Raw genomic sequence first — 8,644 nt, forward strand, 5'->3', positions numbered from 1 at the left:
ATCCCCAGAACCTCTATGAACAGTAAAAGGATGGGTTCTTGCTGCTCCCATATACAACTCCCCTGGCACCTTTTGATATTAATGGATTGTAACCTCACTCCAGGTTCCCAGAGCCATCCTGTCATCTCATTTATCCAAGAGGGGGAACAAAAAGTAATTTTCTTATCAGTCCATTGAGCTGTAATGTATACAACCCCAAAGTCAGTAAGATGGTGCATTGCCTGTTCCTAGGACACTAAATAACAACCCTTCTTTGAGAAGTCCACAGTCACACGCTTGGCTGCGCCAGTTCTTTCTCTGAGCATCTTTCTCTGCTTAATAAATGCCAGGTGTGATTCATACTGGCTCTCCTGATGGCCTTCTGCATAGTGTGACCAGGAGTCTATGTTTTTACCTGTGGATGACTCTGAAAACAAAAACCCAAACTCCTTAGGGTGCTGTGGGTCCACTGTGGAGCTCTGTCTGTGCTTCTAAGGGCGCCTATGGGAGTCAATGTGGAATAACTTTGGAAACTTCATATACTATACAAATGCATGGCGGTGCAAGATTGTAATTGGTTATCATTTGACCATTGCTTGTAACTCCAGTTTGAACTGCCCCCTAACTCTTTCCTGCCACAACTTTATTTGACTTTCGCTTTAGGATGACAGTCACAAGGAAGTCAAGGTGTGTACCTACTCTCCCGAATGATGGTACTGATGTGTTGGGTTACTTCACAGTCATTTGGCAACCATGCAGAGGGAGGAAAACAGCCATCAAGTTTTCCTGTTAGAGTTATTTTGTGTTGTGCTTGTTTCTCACACACAAATGAGTAACTACAGGCAAACACTAAAGCACAATGTTAGTACACGGCTATCGAATGTTTAGAATACTCAAGATACTTGATGAGTATGATAAGATTTTGGAAGCTAAACTCACCGGAATCTGTCTTCAGAAATTAAGAGTTCTACAAAGAGGAATAGAATGTACCACATACACAGAGTTCTTATAAGTCACAATAGAATGCAGATTCCAAAGCCTTGGAGATGGTTCCACGGGGAAGGGCATGCTATGAAAACATGAGTTTCATACCACAAACAGTGTGTACGGGTATGTATCTGTAGCTCTCGTGCTGAGGAGGTAGAGACAGGCTATCCCTCCCCACAGGCCTCCACATAAATGTATACTCATCTATCCCCCCCGTCACACACACACTTTTCAGGATCCACAGGAAACTAGTTTAGACTATTTTTCATGAAGAACATTTTTATATGACTTCTAATTTTTATTAGCACATTTAATGAATTTAAACAAGCTTACTTAATTGAATTCCTGGTTAGGCAATTCAGCTCAGGCTTGATATTTGATCAAAAAGAATATAAAGAGAGATGAAGGAAGGATGGCTCTCTGACATGGATCACTTAATGAGAATGCTCGAACGGTGGGGAGAGATAATCATTTTAAATGAATCTGTCTCATGATCTCATCTGTGCAGAGAAAAAAAACACCATTTTTGATAAATGTGGGTCACTTAGTCAGTGACACTAGAGAATGGGAGGGTAGAGATAGAGCACTATCACAAATATTTTAGAGAGGAATTATAATCTTAGTATTGGGAAATTTTAATAAAATAATTTCAGTTCATTTCTCATCTCCATAGTTCCAACATGCTAGGCATGCTCACACATATCAGATTGGTTCTGCTTTCTTTCTGTTGAGTTCGTAAGGCAGTCAGTCTCCAGTTCATCTTGCCGAGGAGGGCATCATCTAATCCCTCGTCTCCATAATTCTCCCAAGTCCTATGTTATTTTCTTATACATGAAGATTTGCTTCATCTCATTCAATGATTGTTTTCTGAACTTTTGCTGCTTTATATAGAAACTATTGATTTTTAAATTTTATTTAAAATAGTATTATGATTCTTATAGATTTTTAGAAGATTATTTTTCAAATTTTGTTGTAGCCCATATTCAAAAAAGTCAGCAAACATGTCTAGTACAATAATAACAATAGTAAATTTCCATGTACCCACCCTTAAACTTAGAAATGTGATAGGAAAAAAACATTTTATTTCAGGATATCTTTACACAAGATTCACCTGGATTTTGTATGTAGAAATTCAAATTATTAAAAATTAAAATTATTCTTTGGTATAATTGATCATTCAATCCTCTTTTTTATGGATCAACACAGTGCCTAGACGACTGAATTAACTATTGATATGTGCTTCTCGGGACCCCGCTTCTGTTAAAGAGCCTAAGAAAAAATTTTGAGATGCTAAATTCTCTCAGACAGGAACTGCTGAAGGCATTTCTTACGTGATTACAGAGCCCACCCATTTTTTCCCCATTCTGGATTTGTTTCTAATAGGTTGGTACAGAACTTCTCATTTATTATTAACACATTTTAAATCTTCCACTCAATAAATATTAAGTTAGCAGGTGACAAATGGATTTAGTCATTGTGGAACTGGGGAGAGAAGACACAGTGTCTCATAAAACAGTAAGTTTCACTTTTTATATCTTAAGTTTTTAGTCATGGTGTAATATTTCAGTGACACAGGCTTGGGGTTTTGTGATTGGGTGGTTTGTGGAGAGCTGATTTACAGGGAGACTGGCAATGTTTCCTCTTTATCTCTTGGTATCCCTGGATGCCTGGCTTAACTTTTTGCCAGGATAACGACAGCGGTATTTATGGTGTGCTATTAAGACCCCACCCTCACCCTGTGAACCATCAGGTCAGTTTCTTCACCAGTGCCTTGCAAATGGCACTCCTAGCTTGAGAACTGGTCTTGACCAGTTCAGGAACCACTGAAAGTTTTGAGGAGTAATTCTCCCTCAAGATTCTTTACATATATCTTGTGGTTCAAACCTGGGGCTCAGTCTGTTCCTGGTACACAGAGACAAGGACTTGAGAGTTTGCATAGTGGTTTGTCTTTCCAACCCTAGTGTTTTGGGGGATTGTTGGTTTCCTCCAACACTGTACCTTTTTCCTTTAAACAAGATCTTGCAGAAAGGGCTGTAGAGTTGGGTCAGAGGTTAAGCCCTTGCTATTCTTGCAGAGGACTTGAGTTCAATTCCCAACTCTTACACTAGGCAGCTCATAACTACAGATATGTCTCTACCTTCAGGGGATCTTAGGCATGGCACTCATTTCACACACACACACACACACACACACACACACACCAACACACACACACACACACACACCAACACACACACACACACCAACACACACAAAGAGCTCATAGTAGTATGGACACTCAAATCAAGAAATACGGTTAGTTCTTCAGGTGGGATGTTTGAGATAATCCACCTTATGTAATTAATTATGTAATAACCAAGACATCCTTTAGCAGAAAGATGAAGAAAACAAGTCAAGAGATAGGCACATTGCTTACAGCTGGTTTCTGAATCCCCAGTCTCTGGTAACAAGACTCTTTTATCTGCTGATGGGTAGGAAAAATATCTGTAGTCGGGGGCCAGGGAAGGTGACTAAACGGATAACAAAGGAGATTGAAATGTAAGGGAGGTCAGCCAAGGACAGGCGCACAGGCAGCTGCTCCTGTCCGCACTGACAGAAGAGCGCTGCTCATGGAAAAGCCAGGTGAAGCTGCTAAAGCCAATTACAAAGGCTTGTATCTGTTCACGAAAGATGGAGTTCAGCTGCTTGGTCTAGCATCGGATTGGTTGCTAAGGAATTAAGCTACAAGTTGAAAACTTTTTCACATCCACCTTGCAGATTCACTTATAACTGCTTTTGAAAGGGAAATTAGATTGAAGGGGGGATCAGATGTGCCATTACACTGGTCTTCTGTAGCCCTCGGTTGCTTGCTGCTTTCCCAGAATTATGCTTTGAGACAAACTCCGAATCTGGTAAGATACGTACAAGTGAGACTCCTTGGCTCGGACCCCAAAGTGGGAACTGCTCAGCTCTTTCTTGGACACTGTGTGGGATACTCCACACCTGCTGAAATGCTGAGGCTGCGGTGGTTAGAGACGATGGACACAGGTGGCTGGAAATGGTTACTGAGGGTTGGAGGGGGACTTCCTGCAAGGTTACTTGTGCGGTTTTCTGGTTGAAACTGGTGTCTTGGTCAGTGACCGACTGTGCGTGTCTTGACCACCTGTGTTGATGGAAAGACGGTATGATACCAGGACAGTAGCCTTGCTCAGTTCCCCTCCAGTGCACATGAGGACAGGGAAAAGATTGGATGCTTTAGAAGAAGCGAGCCAATTCATGTATAACAGGTAAAATGCATTTTTAGGACTGATTCAAAATGATAGGGAAAAGGAGAGCAGGGTGGGGAATATTATAACATGCTGTTGTAAAGATTATTGAAATCCTATGTTGACTTTTGATTATAAAATGACAACAGCAGCCTCACTGAATGGCTCTCAGACTTCATGGATTAGACATCTGCATATTTTACACAAAAGAAGAAATTAACGTATCCTCAGAGCCTACATCAACCTAAAATGTTCAGGGTCTGGATTCTGACTCCTAATGGGTTTGGGAGCCTCTTGAAATCCCTCCCTTCGCATTCTTCAGCCAGGAATGGCGGTCATTTGCCTTGGTAAGGGTGAAATGGTATGTGGGGTGGACAGTTCCTCAGATTGCTAGGCACTCTTACCTAAACCTACAAGCCAGCCGTTAATGAGCAGTGTAATTACATTAGCAGGATGTGGTGAAGGCAGCCAGAAATGATATAGAACTTCAAAGGGGAAACTTCTAAGTGCAAATTGTGGGTGCCCATTGCTTTATTCTGTATTTCATCTCTATAGTCTCAGTGATACCCAAACAGTGAGTCTTTCCATATTCAAATCCATTGACAAAGGAATTTTGGCTCCTCCCCCATTTGACTAAACTCACTGGACAGGGGATCTATAGATTTTCCTTGTCCCACTCACATGACGAATTTGCAACCATGTTGGAAAGACTGGCAAGCATCTAGAGAAATCTCTAGTTACAGCTCTAATGTATATAGATCCTTATGTTTTCTCCTAAGGCCCAGGATGGGCTCTGAGCCAAGCTGGTCCACCTGGATGCCCATTATCTGAGCCTGAATGGACTGATGGTGATTTGGGAAGATCTTGTGAGTACTTGCTGTCAAAGCTGACAGGAGTTTCTGACAAAGTCTGTTACTGCCACCCAGCGGCCACAGCTAGGATTTTGGGAGTAGGAGTTGAAGAATTGCTTTGGAAAATGGACCTTAGATGACAGCAAGATGAAAGGAACTTGACTTGTATGTTGTTATGAAAAACTTTGTGAACTCCCAAGAGGACAGTGGAGTAGGGAGCGGTCCTGCTCATTGAGGCACTTTTTTCTGGGTTTGGAAGGGACCTGGACCCATCTTCACTTCCCTGTGGGGTTGTATTTCAGGGTTTGTAAAGTAAACAGTCAAGGAACCATCACTGATGGTGATTTGAGAAAGAAAAAGTGAATACAACTGTCTCCATCAGAGGCTGGACTGTAGCTTAAAACCGTCCTGTGTGTCATAGAAACAGCAGAGACTAAATACTGCTCTAGGCCCTCGTAAGGCAATCTGATCTTACATCCAATGGCTCTTTCTAGGTTTAGACTTTCCTTCTGGATTTGGGTTTGCTTATCTGATGCCTGAAGTCAACTTGTTTCAACATCATAGAGGCCTAGAACAGAAAATTATTCCAATTTAAGATTCCTGTTTATACATTTATATACGATTCAATCAAAGAATCTATTTTAACCTGGGTTCAAAAGCACCATATTCTGCAGAGTTTAAATCTACAATGACCACACTTCTTAAACTAAATTCAATCTGGAGGTTGATAATGACCCTATTAATTTCATTCTTGTCTGCAAAAATCCACCATTCTGTGCCCAAGATAAGAGCTCAAAGTTTAGTCGATGACTACTTTATGTCAACAGCACATTTAGTGTCCAAACCAGCAATGCCAAAAGACTCAGAAGATGTCTGAATGACACTAGCTTGAACTTCCTAGGATAAGTAAAATCTTCTTTCATTAAAATACAGAAAAACATTCTAAAGAAATAATTACTGGTCTGGGTTGGCTCATTAAACTGGGCTTTATTTATGGATAAGGGGAAAGATAGATAAAACAGCCAGATAGATGATAAGCATTGGAAAAGTAGATGAGTATCTCTCATAGGCAGCAAGTCAGTTTACCAGGGAACACAGATGGGAAAGGGCATGCTACTGAACAGACAAAAAAAAATGCAGTGTGTGTCTTCAGATAGAAGCAGTGAAAGCTCCAGTACATGATCTAGGATCCTGGTAGCAGAAGCACAGAGAAAGATTTGGAATGCGTATAATTTCCTTCAACGAATGGAAATTCCCAAATTTTTTTTTTAAAAAAAGCACAACTTACTTTTGTACTTCTTAACTGTTGAGGACTGGCATAGATAAAACATAGATGTGTACCTGACAGGGAAGCTATTTAAATGAAGAAGTCTATTAAACTCAATTTGTTTTCACACTAGAAAAAAAATGGGCATTTCATTAAAATAAGACTCATCAAGGACCTCTTCCAATAAATCCTGGTGGTTCAATGCACAATGAATAGCTAGTTTCACAAGTGTCTTGAACAATCAACAGAAACCCTTGAGGTATGCATGTAGGGTCACTGTGTCTAGGAAGACCAAGGGGTACTATTGTAATTCTGGCTTCTTTTGTAATAGTAACGGATCTTGTAGTTGAACTGCCTTTTTTTAAACACACACACACAAATATTTTAATAAAGCTTAAGATTTATAGAAGTTTTCCCGACATAAAAATGGTCACAGAACTTTCTCTTCTCCTCCTCCTCCTCCCTCCTCCTCCTCCTTCCTCCGTACCCCCCATCCTCTCTCCTCCTCCGTCCTCTCCCTCCTCCTCCTCCCCCTCTACCCCTCTTCCTCCTCCCCCCTCCTCCTCCTCTTCTTCTCCTTCTCCTCGTCCTCCTCTTCCTCCTCCTCTCCTCCTCCTCCTCCTTCTCCTTTTCCTCCTGCTCTTTTCTTTTCTCCTTTTCCCCTCCTCTTCATTTTTTGAGGGGGGAGGGGCAGAGAATCTACACTTGACAGCAAAGTCACAATGTTATTAGTGAGATTTATGATGTTTATTTAATGTTCCCATTTTGGTTCAAACAGTCAAGCTTGTCCATCTACAGCATCTAAAGTTAGACTTGGCTGGAGAGCAAGAAACAGGTTAGTCACACTTAATCACTGTACAAGTAGAGCCCAAAAGATGGGAATATTGGGGAGGGGGAAGAAGATTATTAAATTAAAATAAAACTACCTTTTCCCCTAGATGATGATGATGATGATGATGATAATAATAATAAACATTCATACCCCAGGCATCTAATCCTTACAGCTACCTTCGTTCACATGCTTTCTACTTAACCATGTTGGGGAAATGAATCCAGGTAGAGAGTTCCTCCTTTTAAACATGTCACAGCCCCCTGGACGACACTTCTAGCCTCTGCTCATGCTTTCCAACAGTGAATAGGGACAAGACATAGATTTTCAAATGTGCATGTAATCGGCAAAGATGAAGACGCCTGGGCTTTTGCTCTGTAATGTTTATAAGACTGTGTTCATGGGATGCAAACAAACAAACAAAGGGAGAAGCGTTGGCCGAACAGGAGAAGTGATGTACAACTTGATGATCTGACCGATAAATCTTCCTGGCACATATCTTAGCCCATGCTCTCACTGTCTCTATGGCTTGGGCTCCAATGGTCTTCCTTCCTTGATTACATCATTAGCTAACATCATGTGGTGGATTAGATGTACTTAACAAAGCTTGGGTTGATAGCAGAACTGTGTGGATCTGAATTTCTGGGGACCATATATTTTTCAAAATATCTAAACTTATTCTTTCCATCTTGTCTACATTAGGATAGCACATTTTGGTCATGAAACGTACTTTAGGTGCATATTTAGGTGGGTAATTCTTCTGGAAGGAATAGTTCAAATTTAAAAGTCCCTCCTTCAAAGGGGGGAATTCTGGGGGCCAAGAATGATTGCCCCCAGAATGGGTGGTGTTCTCATCTGGTTCTGCTTTAATGCCAGGAACTGGTTCTGTCAGCAAGCACTGGATTTCCTTGATGATCCTGTGAGGCAGCCTGGCCATTTTGTCAGATTACGAGTTCAGCCTCAGTTCTTGTCTCTGGCTCTAATCACCTCATGCACAAGACATTGAATTGCTTTTTTATGTAGTGCAGACACAATTAATGAGGTTACTTCAAATGTATTTTTTTAAAAAAACTAAACTTATGATAATATTGATAATCATCAAATGTAAGACATCAAATTAGAATGTCTATAAAATGTTTTTCAACTGAACATGATAGGGCAGAGGAGTCTGCACATTCAGCTAAATGTGGCTTGTGTATAGTTATGTTGAGTTTGTAAATGCTAAATTTCCAAATTAGACATGTATGTGTAAAAGAAGTTGTGTCAGAAGAGGGTAGAGATGACCACAGAAGCTCTTGCAAAGGCACATTTGAGGGTTATTTCCTGAGCCAATAATACACAACACTAGATGGGTTTGAAGCAGAATCGCTATTAAGACTCTGACAAGCAAAGCACTACCCTAGGGAAATTAAAACTAACAAAATTTATATATTTCTTTTTGATAGGAATATAAATTGGTAAAGTCACCATGAAATTCAGTATGAAT

At 40.6% G+C, this 8,644-nt stretch overlaps 1 pseudogene; it reads right to left on the bottom strand.

Moving 5' to 3' along the window:
* Positions 1-227: 227 nt before the first annotated feature.
* On the bottom strand, positions 228-8,095 carry LOC119799803 (annotated as a pseudogene).
* Positions 8,096-8,644: the final 549 nt, after the last annotated feature.

This window comes from Arvicola amphibius, chromosome 13 (assembly GCF_903992535.2).
Source record: "Arvicola amphibius chromosome 13, mArvAmp1.2, whole genome shotgun sequence".
Taxonomy (NCBI): Eukaryota; Metazoa; Chordata; class Mammalia; order Rodentia; family Cricetidae; genus Arvicola; species Arvicola amphibius.